This window comes from Mytilus galloprovincialis, chromosome 12 (assembly GCF_965363235.1).
Source record: "Mytilus galloprovincialis chromosome 12, xbMytGall1.hap1.1, whole genome shotgun sequence".
In the NCBI taxonomy this organism is placed as follows: Eukaryota; Metazoa; Mollusca; class Bivalvia; order Mytilida; family Mytilidae; genus Mytilus; species Mytilus galloprovincialis.
Window position 1 is genome coordinate 41,764,938 of NC_134849.1, and position 6,870 is coordinate 41,771,807.

Sequence of the window (6,870 nt, forward strand, 5' to 3'; positions counted from 1 at the left end):
CTGACTCCTTTTCGAATAGTCTATTACTAGAAGATGTTCCAGTAGAGTTAAAACGGCTCAATTCAATAGAGCAGCAACTTATAGCACAGAACATTCCATTCATGAAAATTATGGCTTTACCAAAAGGAGGACAAAAAGGAGTTCATGGACCTGTCGTTTGTGTGCCATCTGATTTGAAAAAAGTGACATCTATATTACCCCGATCTGAAGATGAAAGTCTATTACTAAAAGTAAAGTTAAAGAGAAAGCTTAACTACAAAGGATATGACAAATATCAATTTGTAAGACCAAACCATTTAGAGCAAGCACTTTTGTATTTAAAGGATCAAAACATATGGTATAAAGATGTGACTATCAATAATGAATGGATTAATCCAATTCCTGCATTAGACGATAATCAAGTAGTAAATGAGGAATCTGATGATAATGAGCTGGTAGTGGAAAACGAAATACAGGAAGAAGAAATGAGAAAGTCTTCTACAACAGGCAATGAAAGAGAAATAGAAAGTGAACCAGTTAGCTACATTGATGATAGTTTACGTGGTGTTCAGTTAGACACTTGTTTACAACCTGCTGATATCGGACAAGAGGCTTTAGATTTATGCTTTGACCAAGTATTTAATATAGCTCCAGCAGAAAATAATAGTCCTCTAAGTGTTCTTCAAGAACCAGGAATTGAAGCTAAAACCTTTCCTGTACACTTTCCTTCAGGCAAAAATACTTTTGATGAAAACCGTGATGAAAAACTGACTATTGGAAGGTACTTTAATCTTAGATTGATGAGTGTCGAAAATAGATTTGCCAGAGATACTTCCTTTATATTTTTCAGTCAATATTTAACAGAGCTCACTAGCGTGATTTCAAATGTACAGATATCTCTTAGAAAGCAATGTCCTATTTCAAAAGAAGGAAAGAAAGTAACTAGAGAAATGCTATGCAACAAGGAAACATTAAAAGAATTATTTAAAAAAGAGGAAGCTATAAAATATTTAAAACCTATTCGAGGAACTCCTCCCTATTGGCAAAGTTCACAAAAAGATATATTTGCAATGATAAGACAGTTAGGAGTCCCAACATTCTTCTGTTCTTTTTCTTCTGCAGACTTTAGATGGTCAGAAATTGTAGACACAATTTTAAAACAACAGGGTGACATGCGAAATACTGAAAATATGACATGGGATGAAAAATGTAAAGTTCTCTGTAGCAATCCAGTTACAGCAGCAAGAATGTTTGATAATAGATTCCATAAATTTCTGAAGAATGTTATCATGTCAGAAGCTCAACCAATAGGGAAAATAATCGACTATTTTTACCGAGTTGAATTTCAACAAAGAGGTTCTCCCCACACACATTGTTTGTTTTGGGTAGAGAATGCTCCAAAATTTGGTGAAGTTGAAAATGATGAAATTATCACTTTTATTGACAAGTACATTTCATGTGAGATACCAGATGAAAAGGAAGACAAAGAGTTGCATGACATTGTTATGGCAGTACACCAACATAGCAAAAAGCATTCAAAATCTTGTAAGAAAAAAGGAACAGTATGTCGTTTTAATTTCCCCAGACCTCCCTCAAATAGAACATTTATCTCAGAACCAAGTGATCCAGATAAGGATTCAGAGGAAGAGGAAGAATTTGCAAAGGAAATGTTGTCAAACTTATGGAAAGTAATAAAAGAGAATGAAGATAAAAACTTAGATGTATCTGAAATTTTCAAGAAAGCAGGACTAACTCAAGAAAGCTTTGAAAAATGTTACTGTTTCATCACCAATCGAAATACAGTAGTTCTTAAACGTCAGCCAAATGAAATATACACCAATCAGTATAACCCACATCTGTTGAGGGCTTGGGATGCAAACATGGACATACAATATATTTTGGATGCATTTTCCTGTGTTGTATATATTATAAGCTACATAAGTAAAGCTGAGCGAGAGCTAGGATTACTACTGCTGCAGACCAAAAATGAAGCTGAAGAAGGAAATTTAAATGCTCAACAGACTTTGAAAAAAATTGGAACTTCATACTTACACCATAGGGAGATAAGTGCACAGGAAGCTGTTTTCAGAGTAACAGGATTGAGATTAAGAGAATGTTCAAGAAAAGTAGAATTTATACCCGTTGGTGAAAATCCATGTCGAATGAGCAAACCTCTGAAAGATCTGGAGAAACAACAAAGTTGTAAGTCTGCAAAAAGAAAAAGGAGTAATAGTGACAGTGAAAATGAAGATGAAGATGAGAATACCACTTGGATGAACAATGTTGTTGATAGATATAAAGGTAGACCACACATTGACATCTTTATCAAAATATGTCTGGCAAGATTCTGTTCTGAATACAGTGTTATACTAGAATCACAATTACCTCAAAAAATTAATAAAGAAACAACCTTCAAACTTGATGGCTCACTTGGATACATTAGAAAGCGCACAAGAACTTCCCCTGCAGTTATAAAATATCCACGCTTCTCATCAGAAAATTCACCAGAAAAATACTATCAAAGCATATTGCAACTTTATTTACCATACAGATATGATGAACAGTTAAAACCACCACAATTTCAAACATATGAGAATTTCTTCACCTGTGGTACAGTAAAATTTGAAGGAGATAATGAGTTAAGTTCTGTAAGAGAAAATGTTGTCAAAAACATGTCAGATTTTGTAAAAGATGGTCATGATTTAGAGGAAGCAGAAAAGCAATTAAATGAAAAAGGTCCGAATGAAGATGCTTGGTGTGAGTTATGCCCAGAAGCAGAAGTAAATAGAAGAGAATGTATAGATGAAGGCAAAGTAACAAGTGTGATTGAGGAGGATTTATCAATACCAGATTTGAATAATGAAAAGAGCTCATCATCTGTTGGAACTAATTTGCTGTCTGTTTCTCTCACAAAAAATGAAATTATTCCAAGGCTAAGAAGTCTGAATGTGAAACAAAGAAGAATTCTATATAAAGTAAGAGATTGGTGCATTCAGAAATCAAATGGAAAAACACCAGAGCCTTTACATTTATTTATCACTGGAGGAGCTGGAACGGGTAAAAGTCACTTGATCAAGTGTATACAATATGAAGCAACTCGAATATTAGCACAAACTTCAGAGAATCCAGATGATCTCATAGTTCTATTAACAGCTCCAACTGGAACAGCTGCTTTTAATATCCATGGATTGACAATTCATAGTGCTCTTGGAATTTTCAAAACACTGTCACCTGATCATGCAACTCTCAGTGAAGACAAAATTAATTCACTCAGAACAAAGTTAGAAAATTTGCAAATCTTGATTATTGATGAAATTTCTATGGTCAATAAGAAATTGTTGTTTTTCGTACATGAGCGACTTAGACAAGTGAAAAAAAGACCAGACAAATGTTTATTTGGAGGTGTTTCAGTTATTGCTGTTGGCGATTTTTATCAGTTACCACCTGTCAAAACAAAAAGGGTAGACAAATTGTATGTAGATGATCCCTCTAATCCCTCAAATCAACTATGGAATGGTTTGTTTGAAATTGCTGAGTTGGATGAAATAATGCGTCAACGTGAGGATGGTTTGTTTGCAGAACTACTAAATAGATTGCGTGTTAAGCAGAAAAATGAAAGTTTGACATTGTTTGATAAAAGAACGCTAACACACTGCTTTGGAGATGGCCCCGATGAAGCCTTGCACATATATTCCACAAATGCAGAGGTTGATAACTTTAACAAGGAGATGATAATGAAGCTATGTACAGAATCAAAACTAATTGAAGCACAAGACTTCCAAAAAGACAAAACGTCAGGAAAATTGACTTTGAAAAGAGTCCATTGTACAAAGTCAGATGTATGTCTTCCAATATCTATCCTTTTGGCCGAGGGAGCAAGAGTAATGCTTATCAAGAATGAGGACACCGCAGATGGTTTAGTAAATGGTGTAATGGGAACTGTTATATCTATCAAAGACTTCTTGCCTAACTCCCTCCCAAGTACCATATTCATTCACTTTGACAATGAAAGAGTAGGAAGAAATGCAAAGGTACAAAAAATCATAAGTGGAAAACGCTGTGTTGGATTGAAACCCTCAAGTGAAGACATTCCTTTTAGCAATTGTGTACGAAAACAGTTTCCATTAAAGTTAGCCTGGGCTTGCACAATTCACAAAGTTCAAGGATTAACAGTTGAAGAATGTGTTGTTGATTTGAACAAATGTTTCACATATGGTCAAGCATATGTTGCTCTTAGCAGAGTTACCTCAAAATCTGGTCTACACATTAAAAGCATAGACACTGAAAAAATAGACAAGAAAATCTTCTGTGATCCTGATATTGTAAAGGGTGTTTCAGAAATGACTAGATTTTTGCTTGAAATTGATGATGTAGCAGAGGAACCTACACAATCTTTTCAAATAATGTATCACAACATTCAAGGTTTACAGACTCATGCAGAAGATTTGAAACATAATCCAGACTTTAGAAGGGCTGATTATATTTGTCTAACTGAAACCTGGACTAATCAAGAACTCATTTGCTTTCAAATGATGGGATATGATGGTTTTCATTTGCCCAGATCTCTAGCTTTCGAAGATGATAATTCTTATTATTCTTCTTTAAAGGAAATGCAGCATGGTGGTGTATGTGTTTTTTACAAGCTTTCTACAGAAACTGAAATATGCAACTTGGCCTCAAACTTAGAATGTATAGTTTTCAAGATATCAAGTAAAAATATTTTAGTTGCTACTGTATACAGAACCCAGAAGTATAATCTAGGAAAATTTTTGGAGAATTTGGAGATATTAATATGTAAGTTAGTAGACTTATCAGAAAAAATTGTTGTAATTGGTGATTTTAATCAAGATATTTTGAAAGGTGGTTGTACAGTATTTAATTTCATGTCATCAAAAGGTTTCAGACAGCTTGTAGATAGTCCAACAACAGAAGGAGGGACTCTTATTGATCATGTGTATGTAAAAGGATGTCTTGATACACAGATTGCTATTATTCCAACATATTACAGCTATCATGAGGCACTGAAAATAGTAATTCCATATGACTGAAATAGGTAAGATAAATATGTAGAACCGACAGAGCCATAAATTATAAATATGAACAGTATTAAACAAATATCAGTTTTAAACTTGATTTAAAGCATTGTATAAATAAAAAAAAATATGCCTCCTAAAGTCCAACCCTTCGTCCCCGTCGTAGGAGGCGGATATCAGCACTAAAACATGATTTAGTGCTGATAACAAACAGGGCTCTGGCAACACACCATACCCATTGTTATCCGACACAATGGGGGATCAGAAAAAATGTCGAAATACTCGGGGTTTTTTCTGCAAGGATAGGTATATTTTGGGACCACTAAAATGTGTCGGTTAAAGCAGGATGTTGGAATACTCAGGTCTCGATTAGGCAGGTTAAACTGTATGACCCTCGTAGTTGCTAAAGTGTTTCTTTCGTCATTCTGAATGAGTTTGAAATATTTGCCACTGTATGATAAACAAACAATTATTTAATCAATTAATTCAAATGAAAGATTAGAAAAGATAATTTCTTAAAGTAATACACATATTTAATGTTTATTTCACAATTCTATGTTATATTTTTTTCTCTGTCTAAATGTAATAATTGATCATCAAGATATATATTTTCCAGAATGAAAATCATCGTTCTCTAGAAAATGTCCTCAGTGAGAACAGTATAAAACTCAATTGTTTTAGCTCTTGTGCATTGTTTCATATATAAAATTACAACTGCCATGAGATGAAATAGTTGATAATGACTTATCAGCAAAGAAGGAAGATGTTTCTATAAGACATAGTTTATATCCAAGGCTTTGAGTACTGGTAAGTCATACTTTTCATACTTTTCAGGTCAATATAACAATGTGATTATTTTGTATTTCCCAATTTATGCATTTCAGGATATTTTTGCTATTTATAGAAAAGATAACTTGAGCGATAAGGTGGAAAGACCTTCAATTGTTCTCTGAACAATTGGTTTTTAATTATTTTTTTTTTTTTTTCTTCCGCCTAATTTTTTTCCTTCGCTGTTTTTTTGTTTCGCAAGATGTCGCTTAGAAATTTGGAATATGATATCGAACAGTTTATACGCTTTTGAAACCAACTCTGCTTAACCGAATACTCTACCATATAAGAGTTATCTCCCCGAACACTGTTTTTCTTGTTATCTCTAAGGCTTCGCAACCGTATAAGAAACCGACAAATTTATTTTTCCAAATTGCTCGTTACATCCTCAGAATGTTCTGTTTTATTTTGACCGAAGCCGTATCGAGATTCCATATGAGAGTTATTTCCCCTTTTGTATTTGAAATTTTGAAATGTATTTTAAACTGGAAAACCATAAGTGATAGAGACCTAGGGTGTTTTGATTTGAGATCCTTGGTCCAAAAAATGAAAATTAGGTCAAGGTCAAAGGTCAAGGTCATATTCTAAATTTTGATTTTGGCTTATTTTCACTCATTTTCATAAACCTTATAAGATATCGACAAATTATTTTTACTAAATTGTTAGTTGCGACATGTCGTAACATAATAATTTTGGTTGAAAGGGTGCGTAGACAATGACTGGGAGTTTTAGCCCCTATCATATCTAAAATTATGGGTAAAGTGATATAACTTATTAACCATACATATTAGAGACCTAGGGTCTTTTGATTTGAGATCCTCAGTTTGTGACCTTGACATTGAGGTCAAGGTCATAGGTAAATTTGACGTTCTAGATTATGACCTTTGCTTAAAATTCATATCTTTACATCATAAAGCCATAGGAACTGACATTTTAGACTGATTTTTAATATGCTAATATCAAAATAGATATTTACTGGTGGAAAGACCTTCAATTGTTCTCTGAACAATTGGTTTTTAATTTTAATTTT